The sequence below is a fragment of the Athalia rosae genome, chromosome 8 (assembly GCF_917208135.1).
Source record: "Athalia rosae chromosome 8, iyAthRosa1.1, whole genome shotgun sequence".
Taxonomy (NCBI): Eukaryota; Metazoa; Arthropoda; class Insecta; order Hymenoptera; family Athaliidae; genus Athalia; species Athalia rosae.
The window spans coordinates 7,445,618-7,454,477 of NC_064033.1; the positions used below are offsets into that span (position 1 = coordinate 7,445,618).

The 8,860-nt window shown below is 38.1% G+C and overlaps 2 pseudogenes; one reads left to right on the top strand and one right to left on the bottom strand.

The window, feature by feature from the left end:
- The first annotated feature begins 1,133 nt into the window (after positions 1-1,133).
- Positions 1,134-2,352, top strand: LOC125502142 (annotated as a pseudogene).
- A 598-nt stretch (positions 2,353-2,950) lies between these two features.
- On the bottom strand, positions 2,951-4,960 carry LOC125502154 (annotated as a pseudogene).
- Positions 4,961-8,860: the final 3,900 nt, after the last annotated feature.

An 8,860-nucleotide genomic window follows, 5' to 3' on the forward strand; every position in this document is an offset into this window, starting at 1 on the left:
CATTCATACGGGTAAAATAATAATCGGAGAACACTGCACCTAGTGCCAAGAATATAATTCCACAAACACGAACAGCGAACTGAAAAACTATGGATTCTGTTATAGTTTAGCAGTTGCCAATGCATTTCTGACATAGGACCTATTACATGAGTAATATAAAATCGACTGACGAAATTGTTAACTGTCGCAGCAATTCGTAGAGCTACATAATCATTTGATAACCGTAAATCACAAGTGTGATGATCACTTAATTAAGAGACTCGGTAAAGTTTAGCGCAAGGTACATTCAAACGAGCGGGCGCTCTACCGAGTGCTCGAAAGCGCAATGAGGATTCGCGTTTTATTGAACAACACACATATCAACAATATGACAGCAAATGCGGAATTTTATCGCTACTGGGGGCGAGCTTTCATTCAAGCCTGCCAAAATACAAAAAGTTATGAAATCCCACAAAAGGCACCTACGGTGCAAAAAAGTTCGCCAAGTACATCAAATGTTCAACAGTAACTACCATCAAAATATATTTACTGATTATTCAGAAGAATTCATGAATAATAGGAAAAAAAGAATCCAAATCAATTACTGTGCCAAGTACATGGAACTTTGCTACACAAATAGAAATTCTAGAGAAGATTGGAATAAAAATAAAACAACCCTAATAATTAATTGAAAGATGACGAAATTGGAAAGCAATTGATAAAAATCAATTCGATGAATCAAAAAACAATAAAGATTGAGAAAATAAATTAAATTAAAAAAAAAAAAAAAAAAAAAAATTGGAGGTAGTAGGACTCAAATAACATCTTGTACACTCTAAATTATACTTCACATACAGCTTTATGTAAGTATTTTGATGCACTGATGTATAGTATATCTAAATAATTTATTGACTCGTTCAATCCATTAGTAAACTCCAGCTCAGATGTACTTGCAAATGCAAATGAAACAACTACTGAAAGTGCGCTCCCAACTAACGAAGATGGATCCCTAACCAATGTCCAAAACAAAGGACTTAAGCAGCAATTCTTTGATGTAGACATATCACACATATTAACAATGTTACATGCAGTGGTGATCTGTCACCTGACTCAATTTGTCATACTCAGCTGCTGTTTGGACTGACACCGCAACAATGGCTTTACTCAGCCTGTACGAAGCCCATAGAGGAATGCTCGACAATCCCAAGAAACAGGGAAAACTATGGCAAACGATTTCAGACGAATTGCTGGAAAGTTCTGGAATCGAGGTAAACTATGTTATCTTCAAATATGTATCCCATGCTGTTACATTTGGTAATGAATTGTACACTGTAGGCCAACATTTCTGCTACTTTGCATCTTGATATTAATAATTACTGTTTGTACAAAATTTACATGAAATTTCATTCACAATTATTTTTCAATATCTCTTTTTTAACCAACTACTTTATTATCTAAGACAAGTATTATTCAATGTAGTTAGCTTTCTCAATTTACTCAGAAGAGTATGATTCATTTTGCTCCATAGATGTCAAAGGACCAAGTACGCTGGAAAATTAATGCGCTTCTACAAAAATATAAAGACGTTATAGACAATAACACCAAATCAGGGCGAGGTGCAATAGATTTTCAGTGGTTTCCTCAGATGGAAGAAATATTTGGCAAACAAAGAGATGCCGCAGCGGCAAGCTATACTATTCATTCAAATTTCCCTTTTCTTAAACCTAAATCAGCTCATACACCCAATAAAACTACTGCACATATGAGAAAAGATACTCAGGTAACACTGGCTGAGAGTACGTCACGTGCGGAAGTTGATTTGAATGCTAATACACGCATATCTGTTGCTCCTGGGACAAAACCAGCGTGTGTAGTTAATTCAGCAAATGCTAAACAGCGCCCAAATACATTGTCAGCAAACTCTGTGCTGAATGAAGATGGACATACGGCAGAGTCGAGTATGTCTGAAAAGAAAGTCCGTCGGCCGCGTGGTAGTGGTTCGAATTTATCACGATCCAAACTACAATTAGAGAACCAGTTCATAGAACATTTAGAAAATAAAGAGAAGCGTGATGCTGTGAGGGAGGAAAGTTATGAAAACGTGCTGAAAGAAAAAAAGAAAAATTACAGTTAAAGAAACGTCAATTGGCAATGAAAGAAAAGGAACTTGAACTGCGAAAACAGATTGCCGATAATAAACTGAAGGCGAGCGCAGATAGACATTCGGAACTAGTACAGTTTGAAACTGTTAAATGTAAATTATTAAGTAAATATTTAAAACGTAAGAGCAGCAGTGAACATTACGATAGTGATTCAGATGACGAAGCCCTCGGAAGCGCAATAATATTACTAAAAATCCATACTTGTGCCTGAAACATTTATAACTATTTATATTTGAAAATTATTTCCATTAACAAAACATACATGTTTATAATACTTACGCCGAAGAGATAAAAAGTATTCGTCGAAAAGCGATTTTGATATAGTACAGTATATTTTGGAAACATGTACGTAGATAGGTTCAATTATTATTATTGAGTTATTTGGTATGTTGATAAGTGCAAAAAAGAAGCCGTACGAATTAGATTAATCCGAATGTGTTATTTATAAGTTCCTATTTTTAATTCTCAGTAAAATATCTTACTTGACCAAATAATATTTCTTAGCTATTTGGTATGTTGATATGTGCAAAAAAAGGAACCGTACAAATTAGATTTATCCTACTGTGATATTAATAACCTCCTATTTTTAATTTTGAGTAAGATATCTCACTAGACCGAATAATATTCTTAGCTACATCTTGGTTTTTAATTAATGTTTACTGAATTTTGATAATTATTTCGATTATAGGTTCGTGAGTATTGTTATCAAATAAATATACCATCGTTAATATGATTTAAATAAATATATTCTTTATATAAACTGTACAGTGCATTACATTTCACACGTTAGGTATGCATACTTATAAAAGTGTATTTTTGATTTTGGGATTTGGCGAACAACAATTCAGATTCTTTGGCCTGGAAACATCTCCATAAATAATTGCGCTCTTCGGTCGAACTGTCTTCTAACACAGTTCACTTCGTGTCTTTCGTTGTCCAAGTTCACAACAAGTTCATCAATATATTCCGGGAAATCATAAATGTCGTTGCAATCAGTACAATAATTATGTAATATGCAAGCTGCAACGACCGTTTTAGTAATGAACGATATATCTCTGTATTCGCTGAAGAATTTTATACGCCGAAAGCGTCCTTTTAATCTCCCAAAAGCCTTTTCAATCGCCATACGGGTGGAAGAGTGTAGAAAATTGAATTCCCTCTGCTGCGGTGTTAAGGTGACCATTATCGCGAAACAGTGGAACTAGCCACGATTAGGAGCCATAAGCTGAATCTCCTATTAAAAATGTATCCCCAGGGAAAAGCAGCTCCTTGTTCTCGTCGGCAACATGATGTAAAGGTGATCGTCTTATGACACGTCCATCATGAAGTGAGCCCGGCATATACAGAGCGGACAACGTGAAATTGCGCACCCCATTTGCACATGCGCGACCGTCGGCATTTGTTTCGCAGAATGTCCAACAACACTCCGCCTTCAGATTTAGCTGTCAAATACAAGGACCCAACCTGAACTTTTCGATGCGTGTATTTCTGTCGACATTTAATTAATCTCTCATTCAATTGATCAATTTTATTTGATGCTATGCCACCCTACTTATCTGTGTCTGGTTTTGTGTCGCATTATTCACCTGACACAACATACCTCAGTCATATTTAAATATCGCGATCTCAGCTGTATTGGTGATCGACAATTTGACAGCTACAGCTAAAATCTGAGGCTGTTGGTACAACACGCTAGCAGCTGATGAATTCGGCTGTCGTTTTTATTCACGCTTGCGCACAAAATCTGGGTGCGCAATTTCACGTTGTCCGCTCTGTATATTAGTGAACCTCATTTTAGCATCAACTACCGCTTGCAGATGAATGGAGAAAGATTTTTTACGACTACAATAATCGCGTGCGTTGATTGATGGCTTTTCGATCTGTATATGTGTACCGTCGATCGCTCCTAGAACATTTCGGATGCCGCGTTTTGCACTAAACTCGTTACATACTACGAGGACAGCATTCCCTCGTGGCCACTTAATAACATTGTCCATCTTAGTTAAGAGCCAGTTAATTACGCGCCGGATCACACGAAATACAGACGAGATTGATACATCGAATCTGTCTGAAATGGTACGCAACGGCTCAGTGTTTGCGATGTACCATAGGAACAATAGAAAGCTCAATTTACATGAGATTGGCGTCATCCCAAATGTATGTGAAGGGATGCGTCCTGATAGTTGCAGTTCCCCTAAAAATCAGGTGAAGACTCATTAGGTGAAGTGAAACTTTATTGTATAGCTATCAATATATTTTGCATGTGCGACATGTTACTTACTGATCAGGTGTAATGCTGTACATCGCTTCAATCGGAAGTGCTCTTCAAATTCGGGCTCAGTCATGCTGTCGACAATGTGTAAATAATTATCGACACGACACCTTCTCTTTTCAGTCAATATACACTGGATGAGAGGAAAGAATAGCAAATCTGTCTCATCATCTTCACTGGTAGTAGAACTTGAACTACTGCTGGCTTCTTCAGAGTTACTTGTCATACTCGATGAGCTAGTGGTATTAAAGTTTGGGGTTTCCACTTGGGAGCATAAAATGTCTATTCTATCCATCTGTAACCATGCAGTTGCAGGAGTGTTCGTCAAATAAACAATAAATTTGTCAGAGGCATTCAATCATTGGTTGTCAAAACTTCAAATATGATTTGGTTGTATTTTTTGTATATCTTTTAATTTCTTGTTTATCATTCAAAGTACGGTGGTCCGAGTAAAATTATCGCATTGTGTTAGAATATGCATGTACTTACTTCCGATTCTTGTTCATCTTCTTTTTTTGTGGTGATAACTTCATCTTCTTTATTTCAGGTTAAGAATACGTACCCTTGTTTACGACACTCATGAGAGAAAACAGTTAGCTGGGAAAACAACGGGAAAAACGCAAGCGCACTCTGGTATGCACACGTAAGAACTAAAATAAGCATTCCAACTGATGAGCCGACACAAGTGCGCACTGAGTCTACTGTGTCAACCTGAGTGAGCTTGATGGAAAGCGCCCATATACGTGTGCTGTGCCGTCGTCCTTTGTCAAGTAAGATTTCTGCTCAACTTAAAAAGCATTGGAGATCGAGGGGCCCCTTGTTCGGGGCGCCGGACTTCCTTGTTGCTCTCAAGTACCAAATATCCTCACTATTTTCCTTTCGAGGGAAAGTTACTCCGGAAACAGCCCTCGCCTCGCGCAAGGCTTATTCTATAATTACGACAGAGCTGGAAGATAAAACGCTAATGGGAGTCGACGTGTCCCATAACCCACAGTCAGCCTCAAGCTCTAAAAAATAATCAGAATATGATAGTCAAGACCTACCTCGCGAAAAACATATATTTGCTCCAACATCGAATAGCGTAACGGATACTCGAAAAAACCCCTCTCTCAACTACGCTACGTCGTCACAATCATGAACCAACAGTTCGTCAATATTTAATCCTTACGGAAACAAAGTGAGCTCGGTAACTCATATACCAAAAAAAATCATGGCCCGTTCGGCATCTGGAATTGAAAGAAGAGTTGACGATGGTAAATTTCCGAACAAATATTTTGTTGGCAGTATGCTATACAAATCATACAGAACGATCTCGGCGAAAATTAATTTTTCGAAAATTTTGCTCCGGGACGTCGTTTTAGTCACAAAATGACCTGATACCTCATGAGTCGCGCGATTTTGCAAATTATAGTCCGTACCGATCCATATAATGATTCAACGTAACTGTTTAACTTGACTGACGGATTTATAAACGAGTGTAATTAGCCATGTTATACACGGTGTCTATGAATTTTCAATGTTAGATTCAGGCTACGATCCAAGTAACCTGCAGAACCTGAGGAATGTTCTCAAAAATGTGTGGCACAAAAGTTGCAGAATCATGAAAAAAGACCTCAATAACACATCATAATACCATAGACACATCAAACTCAATCAAGTTGAAAAATTTCGGGAAATTTCCTAATGCTTGACTCTTATGTTCATCATAGATATATTGCTACGCTCCGCCGGTCGAGCACTGACTTTTCTACTTTATATTTGTTGGGCGCCAAATCGTTCTCCACGATTAATAAAATTTATAGAAATGGAAACTCTGTATCTCAGGGCGTTTGGAAATACTTCCCGGGTGGACCGAATAAATTATGAACCTAGGACACGTAGGAAGAAAGGATTGAACAAGGATATTTATTTTATCAAGGAACAATATTTAACTTGAACAGTATAACAGGAATATTCTTTACAGGAATGGGAATACTTTGGACAATATTTAGATTAATCTCCTAGGATTTAATAATCTAGGTGCGGGGGAAAAACTAGACAGGCAGAGAGGCCGAAGCTCGGTCCGCGATGCTGTTAATCACCCTGACTTGTGACTATACCTCTTTATAAAATTGAGGGATTTATATCAAACCTCTTAATCGCGATTGTAAACTGGAAGTTAAAGACTCTATTTATGTGATTTTATTCAAGAATATGGATGTTGTAAGCCGGACAGGCAGAAAGACCGAGGTAGGATCCGCGATGCCGGAACAGACAAAATCCAGAAAATGTAAGCAAGCAAATGGGAAGCCTAGACAGGCAGAAGGACCGAGGTACAATCCGCGATGCTGGTCAACCCGACCCTACAAACAAGTTAGGAAGCCGAGACAGGCAGAAAGACCGAGGTACGATCCGCGATGCTGGTCAACCAACTTGTAGATCAAAAACTGTTCAATGGAAAGCCGGAGACTAACCACCCTTAGTGAGGTAGAGCACACTTGTGGCTATACCCCTTTACTGATTGAGGGATTTATATCAAACCTCTTGATCGCGATTATCAACTGGAAGTTAAAGATTCTATTTGTGTGACTCTACTCTATAATATGGATGTTGTAAGCCGGACAGGCAGAAAGACCGAGGTACGATCCGCGATGCCGGAACAGACAAAATCCAGAAATTGCAAGCAAGCAAATGGGAAGCCGAGACAGGCAGAAGGACCGAGGTACAATCCGCGATGCTGGTCAACCCGACCCTACAAACAAGTTAGGAAGCCGAGACAGGCAGAAAGACCGAGGTACGATCCGCGATGCTGGTCAACCAACTTGTAGATCAAAAACTATCGAGTGGAAAGTCGGAGACTGACCACTCTTGGTGGGGTAGAGCACACGCACACTTGACATGGAGAATTCGGGCAGGTTATTAATTTATCTTGGGAGGTCTTCCCTAACGAGCGACCTACTTTGTTTTGGCCCTCTATCGGTTGTGAATCGAACCGATGTATTTAATATCTGATTTTTCATAGCCATCATGGTTTATACGGGGCATCCTTTTCGCAAAACAAGTGAATGTTCCCTCACGGATGATCACCCATACCTCTTTATAAAATTAATTTTATTAATTTTATAATAATTAATCCTATTTCTTATGAGCTAGGTGGGGACCATCGTACGCCACGTTACAATATATCCATCACTCGAATCTTGTATGTATCAAGATCATGACAAGAAATAGAAAGTTTGTTAATCTTCGGATTCGGAGGTCGCTCGAAAACGTTCCAAATACTTTGCTTTGAAAGATGAGAAACATGGAGGGACTCTTGGAAATCAGAATAACTTTCTAATATTTGCAGTATCTTCATCGTTTTTAACATGAAATACAATAGAATATTGGAAAAAGAGACCAAAAATATTCAATTTTTCACGATTTTGTAAATTGTGTTGAAATACTGAGAGACTCCAAAAACTGTTCTGTTCAAGCATATCTGCGGAGGAGCTCGTGAAACATGTATTATATATTATACAGAGAGGACAACGTGGACTTGCGCACCCCATTTGCACATGCGCGATCGTCGGCATTTGTTTCACAGAATGTCCAACAACACTCCGATTTCAGATTTAGCTGTCAAATCGAAAGACCTAACCTAAACTTTTCGATAAGTGTATTTTTGTCTACATTTAAATAATCTCTCATTCAATTGATTAATTTTATTTCATGCTATGCCACCCTACTTATCTGAGTCTGGTTTTGTGTGGTATTATTTACCTGACACAACATACCTCAGTCTTATTCAAATACCGCGATCTCAGCTGTATTGGTGATCGAAAATTTGACAGCTGAAGCTGAAATCTGAGGCTGTTGGTACAACACGCTAGCAGCTGATGAATTCGACTGTCATTTTGATTCGCGCTTGCGAAAAAAATTGGATGCGCAATTCCACATTGTCTTCTCTGTATATTTACGCAGGGAGAAAAATATCGGTTTTTTTTCATCGGGGTCACCCTGATCCATATCTGATTGGCTAGTCGATTTGTAATTGAGGAAAAATATTGCTGAAAATCTCGGCTTTTAAACCCTGAAACTTGGAAACACATTTTCCAGTCTCAATTTTGTCACAGATATATGATTGATCTCAGTTTTTTTCTGTTCTAAGACGTACTCGAATGATGTAGAAGAGTTCACCAGTCCCGAACTATAAAAATGAAGAAAACATATTGCAATCAATGAATCCATACTGCAATTCTTCTCAAACTCCTTATAGCACCATACCTCAAAATTATATCACATACCATTGAAATTGGAAATATACATCCGCCTTGTCTCGAAGATACCTCATTTTTTAAAGCTATACAGCTTAGTAGTAACCTAGATCCATTAAACCTATTTATGATAGCATAGATATATCGAACACATCTATGATGGAAACATACTGCACGGCCTATGAGAAGATTCTGTTCAGTATATATATGTG